At 41.6% G+C, this 16,109-nt stretch overlaps 1 non-coding gene and 1 pseudogene across 1 annotated transcript; both read right to left on the reverse strand.

Annotated features, from left to right (window-relative positions):
- Window positions 1-3,292: 3,292 nt before the first annotated feature.
- Window positions 3,293-3,441, reverse strand: LOC130842774 (small nucleolar RNA SNORA12). Its single transcript, XR_009050567.1, has one exon. It is a non-coding gene; the product is annotated as a small nucleolar RNA SNORA12 (small nucleolar RNA).
- An 8,892-nt stretch (window positions 3,442-12,333) lies between these two features.
- Window positions 12,334-15,808, reverse strand: LOC130841573 (ferritin light chain-like; annotated as a pseudogene).
- Window positions 15,809-16,109: the final 301 nt, after the last annotated feature.

Raw genomic sequence — 16,109 nt, forward strand, 5'->3', positions numbered from 1 at the left:
ATGGCTGGTTAAAGCACCATGCTTCAGAAAGTGATCTGGGTCCATATCCACCGGGCACTTGAGCTACATGACTGGTAGATCATTTCCCCCAATCGGTCCCCTCCCACTCTGCCTCCATATTATCTCAGATTTGGAGAAATTTGTATATTGAAGACTCATGAGTTTTACCAGCTCATTTTATTGAGTTAATGGGGGACTCAGGAGGCATTTTAGTCATTCATTAACTCAGTCATACCTCATTCCAAAAATAGATTTGAAGTAGTATCAAAACAATTAGATTCAGTTCTTGACTGGTCCAGATATGGAAAATTGATTTGATCTTTCTATGTACAGTTATGTAGAATTCAATCTGTGCAAATATCACTCTGTACTCCCATAACTTTTGTGAATTGAAAAATAGCCAAAGGCTTCTAATCTCATGGATCTCCTAATAGCGTCACTTATTATCATAATAGTAGCTGACATTTTTAGTTTTTAGTAGGTGGCATGCCCTACCAACTACTTTACATACCTTATTTCACGTGATTATATCCAACAAAAGTGCTTAAACTCCTAACCACTAGCCTATTCTACTAATTTGTGCCTCAGTTTCTCCCAATTAAATGGAATGGGTTTATTTAACCTCCTTGGGCAAGCAAGATGAATTATGTTATTAATTGTAACAATAATAAAGAAGTGATTGCATTAACATTCTTTAGCTCTTTATTGGAGTATGATTGCTTTATACTCTTGTGCCAGTTTCTGCTGTACAACAAAGTGAATCAGCTGTATTTATACATATATCCCCATATCCCCTCCCTCCCGCGACTCCTTCCCACCCTCCCTATCCCAGCCCTCTAAGTCATCACCTATCATCTGTTGATCTCCCTGTGTTATGTTATGCAGCAGCTTCCCACTAGCTGTCTGTTTTACATTTGGTAGTGTATATATGTCTATGCTACTCTCTCACTTTGTCCCAGCTTCCCTTTCGCCCCCCCACCCCGTGTCCTCAAGTCCGTTCTCTACATCCGCATCTTTATTCTTGCCCTGCCACTTGCATTAACATTGTAATCACCCTTTTCAGTTCTCAGTGTACTTTTCATACAGAAGCTGACCTCAATTTCTGTAAATTTAACTTTCTGACTGCCAGCCCTTTTGGGCACTATGCATTGATACCCCCAAGCTGACACGACACCTGACCATTTCTGGCGATTGCTAATGGTGCTGCTTACCAGCTAATAGTTATAAGCATTGTCATTAAATATTGTATCTGGATGCTGAGGATAATTATGAACTTAATAGTACAGTTGACCCTTGAACAATGCAGAGGTTAGGGGGCCGACCCTCCGTGCAGTCGCAAATCCGAGTATAACTTAGTCTGCCCTCTGGTACAACCAACCACGGATGGTGTAGTACTGTAGTATTTACTATTGAAAATAGTAAGTGTACCTGCACAGTTGAAACCCATGTTGCTCAACGGTCAGTTGTATTTTTAATCTCTCCAAGAATGGAAAGGCCCTTTATTTGAAAGAGTTGGTTATTCACTTTCCACATATTTAACTTTAGTACTGATTGGCACTTATTTTAGAAATAGTAGAATGCCTGAACATTATCTCAATTCCTTTTACCCCAAATGCTATGAGGTAGATATTATTTATATTCTCATTTTCAAGTGAAAATTGAGGCTCACAGAGGTTAAGTAAATTGTCCAAGGTAGTAAGGAGAGGGCTGAAATTCAGATTCTTGGAATCCAGTTTCACTTTTTCTTTAAACCTGCACCATCAAATAAGGTAGCCACTAACCACATATGACTGTCTAAATTTAAGTGTTAATTAATTAAAATTAATTAAAATGTAAAGTTTAGTTCCTCACTCGCACTAGCCACATTTCAAGTGCTCAATAGTCACACATGGTTAGTGGCTACCTTATTTGGACACTGCAGATACAGGATATTCCATCATTGCAGAAAGTTCTATTGAATAACTCTGCTTTAAGCCATGTCTCTTTTAGATATGTTGACACACTTCCTCAAGTGATATGGATTCTGTTACAAGTGATATGGATTTAAAATTTTAGTGTGAAATCTCATTCATGTGAAGTTTCTTCATTTGCATAGCACCAAGTTAACCTCGATCTGAAAATTAATAATATAGATAAGAGTCAAGGAGACATTAGACACTTTAGAGACCAAAGATTTTTAAGCACCATCGGATAACTCCAGAAGCACTCACTTAGATACAAGCAATTGATATGATAACTACACATCGTTTTTATTTATTCATTAAAACTGGGATCCCCTAAAGTGCCCTGATAGGAAATAATGTGGTTAGCCTATTTGTTTCTAGCAGCCCTTCTGCTATTCCTAAATTCTATGTAAAATCATTTTCTAGTACTGATTTACCTTCCTCTCTTCCTTTGGATCATAAAGTAATCGGTAGCATAAAATACTTTCACACTGAAATTTTTAGTAGCTCAAGATCTAATTCTAAAGCCCTTGCTTCTTCCACTATATCCCAGTACTCTCTGGCAGGAGTACTCCTGTGAGTTCCTCATAGAGCCTAGCACATAGCAGGGCTTCCATGAAAATCTGTTGTTTGACAGACAAAGACAGTTCTTTCAAGATACCACCCATTGGAGTCGACTCTGATTTTCTACAAAGAATTCATGGATCACAATGAAAACTCTCTCGTTTCTTCTTTTCCCTTTACCAGTCTTTGCTGTAAAGTCTTCATGGTGAGATAAGGCTTCCTGTTTGTGAGAGAGATGTTTTCTGGGCGCTCAGATGAGAGGTGGGGTGGGGTGGGGAGTACTATCCAGCCCGAGGATTTGGAAATGAAATCTGCCATCTCCTTCCGCAGGGACAGCTGCTTCCCCAGGCACCAGTCATGGGTTAGGTCCATCAATCCCTAAATATTATGTGGAGCACCTTTGCCAGGTAAAGGTTCTAGGTATCAGGATAGAAGAAGAGAATTTTGATTTATTTAGAGAAGAATGGCATTTGCATTCCTAAATCTTTAGCTGAGGTGGTTTCTTACAACTTGCTTGTCTTGATCAAACCAAACGTCAATGCCTTTTTAGCAAAAATAAAACTCAATTCCTCAACTTAGCAGTAAGTTTCAAAGAATATGACTTGTCACTTTCTTATATTCTTTAAAGGAAATGTATAGTGTGTAGGCTGTAAGAGAAGAAAGAAAAAACGATAGAAACTATATAAGTGTACGTTGACTATTTAGTCTTTATTTGGAGGAAAGTAAACAATTTATAACCCTCCAAATTTCTGAAGTTTCGACATCTGAGCATGTTTTTTCCTGCCACTTGTGGGAGCCAATCTCCTGTTCAGGAAAGGCTAGAAAGAGATCGCTTTGTCATGAAGTCTTTGCCAGCTCCTATATAGTATCTGTGGCAGAGTCAGGACCCTTTGAAAACTTTCACAAATGTGCCCAAAAGAAAAGCACCACAACTATCTGAGCATTTTTAAAAGCCACTTAAAAGGAAAGTAGATATTACATTTTTACTTTTTGTTCCAAAAAGCAATTAGGCCTTTTTCTTCTCATTCCTCTATAATTCCTGCACATGAATGCTAATATTACAGGAACAGGCATTTATCGACACAGGCTTCAGCTAACTCAACAGTCCTTGTCTCCTTTGGAAACAGCATGGTAGACTGATCCAAGGGTCACATGTCCTCGGAACCCAATTAGCAGGTTCATCACATCCCTAGGCGGCTCTGCTGATTTTTCGAACTCTGAAAGTTGACAGGTAGAGCACCATGCTCCATTCCTGATCAAACTAAATCCGAGTCTCTAGAAGACACTAATGTCTCTGCCTAAACTGTAGAGCCCCACCCACTGTGGTCCTCTAAAGCAAGCCTCGACTATCAAGCATCTGGGAACTCTCACTGGCTTACCAAAATGGCTCAATTAGCATGCAAAGATGGGAGTAAGAGGGTGGACTTGGGAGTGTATGAAAACTGGGGTTCCCTTGGTATCCCCAGTGCTGGGACCTATGGGAAGAAAAGGAATCTTACTGCTTTCTCTTATTTTTGTCCTCTATTCTAAGGGATTTGGAGCCAGCTCTCAAATACCTTGGAGGAAAGAATATACAAGCACTGGTGTAAAATTAACCTTGCCCCATTCTCACGAGACCTCATAATATGAAAACATTCTCTTTCTTTCAATCTTGCCCCAGGTATTAGGACATTTTAAAAGTTCTCTTTGTCTTTCCAAGAGCTACAAATCCTCTCTCTCTCTTTCTCTCTCTCTCTCTCTCTCTCTCTCACACACACACACACACACACACACACACGTGCACGCGCACACACACACACATGCAGAAAGAGAAAAGGAATTTTAAAAATTCGAAAGTATGGCCCAGGACAAAAAGGGGAAAAAAAAGGAAAAATATCTGTTTCAAATCTACCTTCCTCATTCCATTAAGACAGAAATAAAAAATATAGAAGCATTTAAATAATTCTTTTGAAAGCAAAGACCGGTATGATTAGAATTTTTAACAGAACCATCATATTTACTAAAAAAAAATTTAATCTTTAAGAGTTTGCCCTTTAAAAAAAAAAGGGGAATTCACTGGCTGTCCAGTGGCTAGCACTCTGAGCTTCCACTGCAGGGGACAGGGGTTTGCTGCTGCCTGGTCAGGGAACTGAGATCCCACAAGCTGTGTAGCATGGCCAAAAAAAAAAAAAAAAAAACAGTTTGCGCTACATATATACTTTTGCTCTATATATTCTTTGAGAGTGGAGACTATCACATTCATCTTCGATACTTGGCTCCTGTCATACTGTAGATACTTAGAAAATGTTTGTTGAATGAGTGAAAGGAATTTAAATCGCTGTTTATTCTATATCCTCCTTGCCCAGGGAGAGTCCTGAGTTTGTCCATCTAAGGTCATCTCTAAGGTCATCTAGGAGAATGAATGAGTTTCAACCCAGCCTTTGAGACACAGATCAGTGTTGGGTGAACCAACTTCAACTTGACTCCAGCCTCTAAATTGATTGACATTATCATTAACACCAGCAACAAAGATGTGATCACTGTTTACAAGACTCTCCACCGCAAATCTTGCCAGACTCCTAGGGTTGCTAAAGGTTTGTGATATCTGAAGTCCAGGTGGGACCTGCTTAGAGATACCAGAGATGCAGACTCACTCTCTACAACTCTTCCTCAGCTTCCCCAGAGATGGGCAGAGTTGGATCAGCCCCTGAGAGAGATGGGTAAGACTTGTACACAAATCTGCCCCATAAATTCTTTTCCATGTGGCCACTACACTTTTCCTTAGGATGGCAATTGAAGGACTTTCTTAAATATCACGCAAGGAATTCAAGACAAAAACGGAGCATCAATAAAAGAGTTTTGTAGGGTTTTCTCCATTATACAAGGTAGGAGAGAATTGTAATCAGCAGCAAGCACAGAAGTCTTCTTACCCTATACAATGCAGACCAGTAGGTCAATTCATTGAAAAATAAAATGTTTATAATGGAGACTTGTTTTTTGAAATGATACATACACTAAACATTATATTTAAATTTAAAATAAATATATTATTAATTTGTCAACCCTTTAATCGGGCCACTGATTAGAATTCTGTGTTTTCTTCTTCGTTAGGCATACATATATGCAATGTCTCTGGTTTCCATTTTTGGTTAATTCTAAATGAATTGAAAACTCAAGATACTTTCAAAACACTCTGAGTACAGAATCCTAGATTGGGGTGATTTTGTCCCCTATCTTTTACAGTAGTCTTGTTCTCACCTAATTCAACAGCAATTTTAAAAAGTCACATGACTGTATCTTTTTTTCCCTAAAACAACTTAGTTTCTTTAAAAAAAAGCCTCTTTTCCCCCCATCATTTTATCAGTTTATATAACATTTAATTAAATTATATCATTACAATCACAAGTAAAATGGGCATAAACAGATTTGGGGAAAAATTCAGCTAACTCTTGGAAAATGTATGACTCAACTGGTAGGAACAAAAGAATCCATGAATTCTCAAGAGTAGCTTACCTACTTAGAAGCATTCAGAGTGCTCTTAGGACTCTTAAGGGAAATGGAGAGCATTGATTAATTCTGCAAGTTGCTTAACTTGGAGGTTATTTGAGGGAATCACTACTGTTACTTTTAGGGCATAAAATGCTACTATATTAGTAATCAGAGCAGGAAAGAAATCTTTTTGTCTTCCATGCCTCAGGTGTACTGCCTTATTTAATGAGCACCTACTTTGGGGTAGGCACTCTGGAGATTGAAAGAGACATTCTTTTAAAGATATAATTCACATTTTAAAGTATATAAGTCAAGCTGTACACCTGAAACTAACACAATGTTGTAAATCAACTATAGTCCAATAAAATTTAAAAAAATAAAAGTATATAAGTCAATATTTTTTTAGTATATTCACAGGGTTATGCAACCACCAACACAAAGTAATTTTAGAATACTTTCATCATCCCCCTAAAGAAACTCAGTACTTATTAGCAGTCACTCTCTCTTCCCTCCCAATACTCCCAGCACGAGGCAACCACTAATCTACACCCTGTGCTATGGATTTACCTGTGCTGGACACTTCATGTAAACGAAATCATACAATATGTGGTTTTTTGTGTCTGGCTTCTTTCACCTAGCATATGTTTTCAAGGTTCAGTCATGGTGTAGCATATATCAGTACTCTATTCTTTTTTGTGTGTGGTCAAATAATATTCCATTGTATGGATATTCCACAATTTGTTTCCCCATTCATCAGGCAGTGGACATTTGGGTTGTTTCCACTTCTTGGTTATTGTGAAAAATGCTGCCATGACATTCGTGTACAAGTTATTTTCTTGACATGTTTTCAATTCTCTTGGGTATATACTCGGAGTGGAATTGCTAGTTCAAATAGTAACTCTACTTTTAACATATTGAGGAACTTCTAAACTGCTTTCCAAAGAGGCTGCACCATTTTACATTCCCACCAGCAATGTGTGAGGGTTCCAATTTCTTCATATACTTACCAATAATTGTTATTTTCAATTAAAAAAATTATAGCCATTCTAGTGGTTGTGAAGTGGTATCTCATTGTGGTTTTGATTTGCATTTCCCTAATGGCTAAGGTGTTCAGCATTTTTAAATGTGTTCACTGGCCATTTGTGTATCTTCTTTGGAGAAATGTCTATTCAAATTCTTTGCCCATTTTGCATTGTGCTATATTTCTCAAAGACCTGTCTTTGCCCTAAAACAAGGTTTCTCAACTTTGACACTATTGACATTCAGGGATGGATAATTCTTTGTTGTGTGGGGTTTTCCTGTGCATTGTAGGATGTTTGGCAGCATCCCTGGTCTCTGCCCACCAGATGCCAGTAGCACTCTCCAATTTGTGACAATCAAAACAGACACTGCAAAATCACCTTGCGGGGGGTGGGGGGTAGGGGAGGGGGACACAAAATCTCTCCTAAGCAAGAACCACTACTCTAAAAGATCCTTCTGTGCATCTAAGAAACACATGGAAACATAACAGTTTTAGTGGAGTGGTGGAGGCAGAAGTCCGTCTCAGTGGACTGAGGACGATGTGAGAAAGTGGATGGACCCTGGGGATATGAACTGATCTTCCCAAGTCTCGTTGGTGAGTTAACTGACAAAATGAAAGATGAATATCAAGCTTACAGATGAGAATTAGGTGACATGATGTGGTAAACAATAATTCAATATAATAACACAAAATGAGTTGTAAGACTGTATATGAAAGTATCAGAAGTGTGGTATATCTAGAACTGCTTATAGGATTTCTGAGAAAGGGAATTTACTGTGAGCGGCTCTCGGGCCAAGTGTCATCCCTTGACCCTCCTAGGCAAGAAGCTCAAATGACTGCTAACTGGCCTTTCCCTGTTAGACAGCTGTTGGCTTCATTTCTCATGTTAGTGTCATCTCTTGGCGGGGTTGTGAACACTTCTGTCTCAGACATAGACCGTTGGACAGTAAGGAACAGCACCCACTCAGGTAGCTTTTTCAGTAGGGAGGAATGCAAAGGGCTGTCTGAGAGAAGTCACAGAAAGCTGAAAGGCAGGCCTCAACAAGGACAGGAACCAGAGCAGCCTGAGAAGCCTTCAGGAGGGGTCATCTGGGGACATACTTACTCTACTGCTCTGCCCACAATTCACCTCCTGACCCACTCAGTCTCCATCTCGCTCTCTCTCTTTTTTTTTCTTTTGGCTGCACAGCATGGCATGTGGGATCTTAGACCAGGAATTGAACATGCGCCCCTTGCAGAGGAAGCCCAGAGTCTTAACCACTGGACCACCAGGGAAGTCCCCAGTCTCCACCTCTTAGTTCTAATTCCTGAAAGAGGGAAACTGAGGATCTGAGAAACCACTGAATAGGCCATGGCTTGGCTTTCTTTCTTTCTTTTTTTTTTTTAAGAACTTTTATTGAGATATAATTGACATACAATAAACTGCATATGTTTAAAGTATACAATCTGATTTTTTTTCTTGTTAGTAATGTATATATATGGCAATCCCAATCTCCCAATTCATCCCCCCAACCCCCCCAAACCACCCCCCCCCTTCCCCACTTGATGTCCATATGTTTGTTCTCTACATCTGTGTCTCTATTGGCTTTCTTAATCCGGTGTCCTAACCCAATTCCCTGGGCTGTGGGGTGAGGCAGTTTTCATAGAACAGATGGGGTGGGGTGAGGGAGAAATAAAGAAATAGGGACCGCATCAGAGATCCTTAAGCCATTCCACCACCTGTACAGATTTTTCCCAACTTTTTATCTTCTCAAACATTTTTACCCTAGTCCGCACCCCCCAAAACACACATCTCACAGAAATAGCCTTACCATTGTTTGCAGTTGAATACAGTTACCACCATTTACATAACTCTTTCCTGAAGTGCCTGTGGTACGATGGTCTTGACCTCGAGTATTCTGAGTTTAGAAAGGGGATGGAGTGGGGAGAGGAATTAACTATCAGGTTTTCTGTTTAATAATGACATGGTAGGGGGCGTCCCTGGTAGCCCAGTGGTTAAGAATCCACCTGCCAATGCAGGGGACACAGGTTCGATCCCTGGGCCGGGATGATCCCACATACCACGGAGCACCTAAGCCCGTGCACCATAACTACTGAGCCTGCTCTCTAGAGCCTGCAAGCCACAACTACTGAGCCCATGTGCCACAACTACTGAAGCCTGTGTGCCTAGAGCCTGTGCTCTGCAACAAGAGAAGCCACCGCACTGAGAAGCCTGCACACCACAATAAAGAGTAGCTCCCGCTCTCTGCAACTAGAGAAAGCCTGCGCACAGCAACAAAGACCCAATGCAACCAATAAAAAATAAATAAATTTATTAAAAAAAATGACATGGTAGGCAGGTGTCATCTAAACTGAGCTGGGCAATTTTAACAAGAGAAATACATCTGTTTGGGGAGCAGTGTCTGAAACCTCTTCATTCCAATCCTCCTCCGTTGGCATAACAGTTGGGAATAAAGACTACCAAGCTGTTGGAGATGGTACATCCTTCCCACTAGTTAATAAAGTGATGCCCTGCCTTCACAGTCTATTAATTAAGAAGGTAATCAGTGCATGCTACAAGTTTGCTATTTGAAACTCAATGGCAATAAAATCAAAAGACTACTCAGATTTTTTTTCTCATAAAGAAATGAATAACAAATTAGGGCCACAGAGGTAGAGTAATCACATTTTGAATGATTTCTCCTGAGCATGCCTTTAATAATGTGTATGTGTCGGGTAAGAGGAACAAAGAAAGGCAAAGTTAATTATCTAGGAAAAGCTTCATCAAGGAGTTTTAGTTACATTAGCCCAGGGTTTCTCAGCCTTGGTACTACTAGTATTTTGGGCCAGATAATTCTTTGTTGTGTGGAGCAATCCTGTGCATATACATAGGATGTTTAGCAGCATCCCTGATCTCTAACCAGTAGATGCCCGTAGCACCCCTCCACCCAGGTTGTGACAACCCAAAATGTCTCTAGACATTGTTAAATATCCCTTGTGGGGCACAATCACCCTGGACTGAAAACTACTGAGTTAACTACAATGCATTTCTTCTCACCCCTCATTCCCTAGATCCCTCTAGGGTTTGCTGTTCGATGTACCAGGCCATCTACATTTTCCAGGAAGTAATTTGAAAAGAAATTGACTGGGTCAAAATTACTTGTCCAGATGACAAGAAGGGCTCTTTGCATTTCTGTGTTGAAAAGTAGCAGACAAAAAAAGAACAAAGGAAGAAGTTCTAATAAAAGTATTTAAGGCACTCAGCTAAACACTTTATATTTATTCCCTACAAAATCCTCAGGGACATCATTAGCCTTTATTTTATTGGTGAGGAAACCGAGGCCAAAAGATGTTAATTTGCTGAAGAACACTTTGTAATTTAGCAGTGGAGCTAGAAGTCTGATGGCAAATTGTGTACATTTATACACATTGCCTCAGTATAGCCACTTAAAATGCTAGACAGCTAATAAAGCAGTGACCAGGGGACTTCCCTGGTGGTCCAGTGGTTAAGACTCCATGCTCCCAATGCAGGGGACCCAGGTTCGGTCCTTGTTCAGGGAACTAGATCCCACATGCTGCAACTAAAAGATCCTGCATGTCGCAATGAAGATCCCGCGTGTTGCAACTAAGACTTGGCACAGCCAAACAGTGACCAATTTTTATCTTTTCAAAAAATACTTTTAGCTAGTAGGAAGCAGCTGCATAACACAGGGAGATCAACTTGATGCTTGGTGATGACCTAGAGGGGTGGGATAGGGAGGAGGGGAGGGAGGCTCAAGAGGGAGGAGATGTGAGGATATATGTGTAAATACAGCCGATTCACTTTGTTGTACAGCAGAAATTGCACAACAATGTAAAACAATTATACTCCAATAAAGAGCTGAGGAAAAAAATACTTTTATTATGGACAGTTTCAAACATATAAAATTAGACAAAACAGTCCCTTCCCATTTGTGGGGTTCGTGTACACCTCACCTAGTGTCAACAATGATCAACTCATGGCCAATATTATTTCATCTAGAGCTTCTCAACATTTCCATTATGGACATTTTGGGCTGGATAATTATTTTTTACGTGTATGTCCAGTCCACACACAAGACAAGGCAAGAACAAAGTCAAGGTCTGACTGATTCAGCTGGTAAAAGAACATTGAGTCGCTTTTGGTATCAGAGTTTATTACTTACATAGCCATGAAAGGAAGGTAGCCAGCTTCCTGTAATCCTTGTCCCACACACCGAAAAGGACAACACAGAAACAAAAGGGGCCAGATGACCTCAACTCCCATTGCTGAGGAGAGCATTGCAAATGGCAACTAATTGGTTTTCTAGTCTTTAGCTCTTCAGTGAGGGGCACAGGGCAGGAAGCTTCCTACTTCAGTAGAACCAAGGAGGGGATCAGAAACTGTCTCATGACAGCCTCTCAGAGGACATAGGGAAGGAGTGGGGAGATGGGTTCAGAGTGGCTCCTAACAGGCCTCCTACCTCTCATGTTCCAGGAAGATCACAGGGCATTCTGCCAACAGATGAGCTGCAGTTCAAGGTCATTAGGGTGCTGGGGTAGAGCCATTCCCCCACAACGGAGGGCTGTTCCTGTGTATTGTAGGATGTTTAGCAGCATCCCTGGCCTCCACCTGCTAGATACCTGGAGCATCACCCCCCAAAATGCAACAACCAAAAATGTCTCCAGGGACTTCCCTGGTGGTCCAGTGGTTGACACTTTGCCTTCCAATGCAGGGGGTGTGAGTTCGATCCCTGGTCAGGGAGCTAAGATCCCACATGCCTCGAGGCCAAGAAAACAAAACATAAAATAGAAGCAATATTGTAACAAATTCAATAAAGACAAAAAAAAAATGTTCCACATCGAAAAAAAAATCTTCAAAAAAAATGTCTCCAGACTTTGCTAAAGTACCTTGGGGGGCAAAATTGCACCCACTTGAGAACTACTCATCTAGAGCCCTATCCACTCCTCACACCCACATGAAATCATTCATCTGCAAATACTTCAGTGTGTATTTCTAAAGTTTTTAAAAACATAAACACAATATTTTCATACCTAAACAAATTAATAATAATTCTTTTATAGCATCCAAAAACTGTTCAAATTTCTGTTTCATAAACACTAATTTTTTTTACAGTGTTTTGAATTAGGATCCTAAAAATATAGTCTATATATTGCAATTGATTGCTGTCTTCTAGATCTCATTTAGATTTCTTTCTTTTTCTTTCTTTCTTTTTTTTTCTTTTTTTTTTGTTTGTTTCCATTTGGTCCAAGGCTTGGGAGAGGACTCCAGGGTGGTTAAAAAGCTGCCTAAGGGCTGCAGTGAGGGCCTCCTCAAGGGCCGCTGGGCTCCGGAGGCCGCTAGTCGTGCTGGAGGGTGAGCCTGTGGAATAGGGACCGGCCCAGCCCCGCCTGGGGAGCAGCGGGCCTGCGGGGGTTGGGCAGGTGGTCGCCCATCTTCTGGATGAGTTGCACCTGCTCACCTGGGAGGCGGCTCTCCAGGACGTGGCAGAGGCGGGGGTCTGCGCCGGCAGAGCCGGAGAATGCAGGTCCCCCAGGGCCCGGTTCAGGCTCTTCTCCCGAGCACGGCGGCTTCCACGGCGTCCCGGGTTTCCCCCCGCGCGTCCTGAGACGCTTCTGCTCGTCCTGGAAGAGGGCGCGGCCGCCGCGCTGGGTTTGCGTTTTCAAGAGACGCTCAGGGCCCTCGCGCTCCTCCTCGGCCAGTTCGCAGAAAAAGCGGCCCAGGCCCTCCAGAGCCACGTCGCGGTGGTGGAAACAGGAGCCCAGGGACAGGTAGGTGCGGGAGGCCCGCAGATGCGTGTTGCCCAGGCGGTTGTCGGTGGTCTCCACCCCGGTGGAATCATTCTGCCGAATCTGGGAGCTCGTGGTTGATCCCTAATAAGGAGTTAAGCTCAAAAAAATGGTGTTGGTGGTCCTGGTGGCCGAGGACAGGTGAGGGGCTGGTTCTGAAGGTGGCGACTGAAAAAAAGGTTGGAGGGTGATTGGAGGCTGGCGCGAGGGACGCAAGAGACAGCGCTGCAGGACCGCCCAGAGCATTGCCTCTTTCAATTTTTGGATTGTATCACTAGAAACTAGGTTTGTCCTATAGAGCGTCCCACAATCTGGATTTTACTGATTGCATCCCTGTACCGTTAACATACTCTTTATCCCTTCTCTATTTCCCGTAAATTGGTCTTGGGTCAAGAGGTGTGGTCACAGCCAGGTTCTGTTTACTTGGCAAACTACCTCATAGGTGGTTCATGTACTTCTATCAGAGTATATATCATTTGGGGTTGTCTTTTTGTCATGTTAGCAATTGTTGATGCTCAATGCCTAGATCCATTCATTCACTTGGCATTATAATAGAGGGCTAGTCTCACTCATTGCTTTCTTCATTACCTTCATACCTTCTTCATTACTCATTCTATGGTGATACACTCTCCTTCCTCACTATTTGCTCACTCAGAGGTACAGTTTGTAGAGGAAAGGTAAGATACATACTTAATTGTTTCCCTGTAGTTTCCAGGTTTTAAAATAATGCATTTGTTCCCTTGCATCTTCCAACGCAGACAGCTGAGTGTTGGGGTTGGTTTGGGAATTTTCTTTTCTTTTCTTTTTTGGTAGTATCAGGAATTCATGGATTTAGACATATTTGGTGGATTTCAATCCATTGCAGTTTTTACCCTTTGGATGCTGACCTTTTCATCTTTGGTTGGCAGGAGTCTCTCCAAGTTGACTGCTGAGTCCTTTCAATAATTTCTATCCTTTTAAAAAACAGATAATAGAACTTACATGTTCACATGAGTACTTTTATCTTCAGAGTTTTGCTCTACAATAGTGTTACTTAAAGTGTGGTCCTCAGCCAACACCTTTGAGTTGATGGAACTTCAAATTGATGGGCCTGCCCTGGCCTGCTGAATTAGAATCTCTGGGAATGGGGCCCAGCAAACAGCAGTTTAACAAGTTCTCCAGGTGATTTTTATGCACATTAAAGTTTGAGGACCTCTGCTCTACAAGAATTGACTTCAGAGCCTAGCTTTGAGTTGCCTTCCTCACTTAAGATCCCTAGTCCTTCAGGAATTTTTCGCCAGAGTAGACCACCCCTCTGTTCTTTTTTTTTTGTAATAAATTTATTTATTGGCTGTATTGGGTCTTTGTTGCTGTGAGTGGGCTTCCTTTAGTTGCGGTGAGTGGGGGCTACTCTTCGTTGTGGTTCGTGGGCTCCTCATTGCCTTGGCTTCTCTTGTTGCAGAGCACGGGCTTGAGGTGCATGGGCTTCAGTGGTTGCGGCACATGGGCTCAATAGTTGTGGTGCACGGGCTTGGTTGCTCCACGGCATGTGGGATCTTCCTGGAGCAGGGATCGAACCCGTGTCCCCTGCATTGGCAGGCAGATTCTTAACCACTGCGCCACCTAGGAAGCCCCCACCCCCGCTCTGTTCTTATGGGGCATCATCAGAGGGCACAGTCATCAATGAGGGTTATTTCTGATATTTTTGAAACAACCAAAAGTCAATTAATTGATAGTTTGATAGGTGAATGATGAATCTGATTAATACCTCTTTGGATTCAAAAATTCCAATATAAACTGCTTTTCATAAGTGGCCTTATAAAGCTGCCATGATGGAAATTTCAAAAGAAATTACTCCAGAAATGTTTTGTGCAATGGTGGTATTATATGTGCTAGGGACTGCCATGGTTTCATGCTAATGGTTTTGCTCCTTTTAAGTTCTTATGGTTGAATGATGTGGTGAGGTTATCCAGGCTATTTTGCAGAAAGAAAGGATTATTTTTCTTTGAAAATGCTTATTCCATGCTTGCTTACTTGCTTACTCAAGAGAATTTCTTCTTGTAGCAAGGATCGGCTTCTCAAGCACCATTAGTGAGTCATTCAACATCACCTCTCATCTGGCACTTAAGTAGACTAGGTTTAAAATGATTGCTTTTAGACATAATGAAGGTTTTTACATAGCCAGTTTCTTGGGACACATACGCTAACAGGGCTTATTTCTTTCAATGCAAACAAAATAGAGATTCTTTGGAAAAAAACAGAGCCTAGTAGTTTGAGGGTCAAAACCCAGGTCTTAGTAAAGTGTCTCATCATCTCTGCCTCACCATAGTGGTTCTCAACTCTCTTTTTTGGTTTTGTAATTTTAAAAGTTCTGATACTGTGCCCCAGGTCAATTAGGCCAGAATATCTAGGGAGTGGGAATGTAGCCTCGGGGTTTGAAAGTCACCCCCCCCCCTTCCCACGGTGATTCTAATGTACAACCAAGGCTGAGAACCTTGAGGAGGGAAGCAGAGACAATGAAAAACTTTGTTAAGGCATGAACTAACACCCCTAAAGTGTTAGGCTCTCTTTTTTTCATGAATAAGATATCTGACATACTTGGGAGCCTTTGGAAAGATCAATTTTCACCAGCAACACCTGAAATTATTAGGAGATTTACATTTCACTCACAGAGACGATAACCTGGTGAGTCCACTTCTGATTGTATGGTAGAGGAAGAGCCCATTTGATGCTATTTTTTGGAAAATTTATTAGAGCATATAGAGACATCAACTTGAATGAGTGTTTCAGGATGACATCCTCCACTGGCACCTACTGAATGAGTCAAATATGAGATTTATAGGGGCTTAATAAAAGGCTTTAGCTAGCTAGGTTGTATCATTTAATGTCAAACTAAATGAAAAGCTTTCAACAAGAAGGCTATGCAGAGAGAGCAAACCAAGCAGAGCATGGGCAGTGAGCTGCAGGGGCAGCATATCGTGAACAGGCGCTTTGAGGTCCAACAGACCTGAGTTTGAAACTCAGCTCGGCCATGAACCGGCTCCATGACGTCGGGCAAATTACTTAACCTCTCTAATCACGGATTCTTTCCTGCAAACCTGGTATAGTGCCTGTGCCTGACACAGAGTACGGTTTCATAACTTACTAAGTATTAAAATTACGGGCAATGTATCGTTCAAATATCTGGAGATGAGATACCAGGTCTAGCTCATGCTAAGGAAGGTGTGGTAGGCACAATAATGCCCCCTCCACCCCACCAAGATGTCTACATCCTAATTCCCAGAACCTGGGAAATGTGTTACTTTACATGGCAAAAGGGATGTTACAGACAGGTTAAAGATCTTGTG

The sequence above is a fragment of the Hippopotamus amphibius genome, chromosome X (assembly GCF_030028045.1).
Source record: "Hippopotamus amphibius kiboko isolate mHipAmp2 chromosome X, mHipAmp2.hap2, whole genome shotgun sequence".
Classification (NCBI taxonomy): Eukaryota; Metazoa; Chordata; class Mammalia; order Artiodactyla; family Hippopotamidae; genus Hippopotamus; species Hippopotamus amphibius.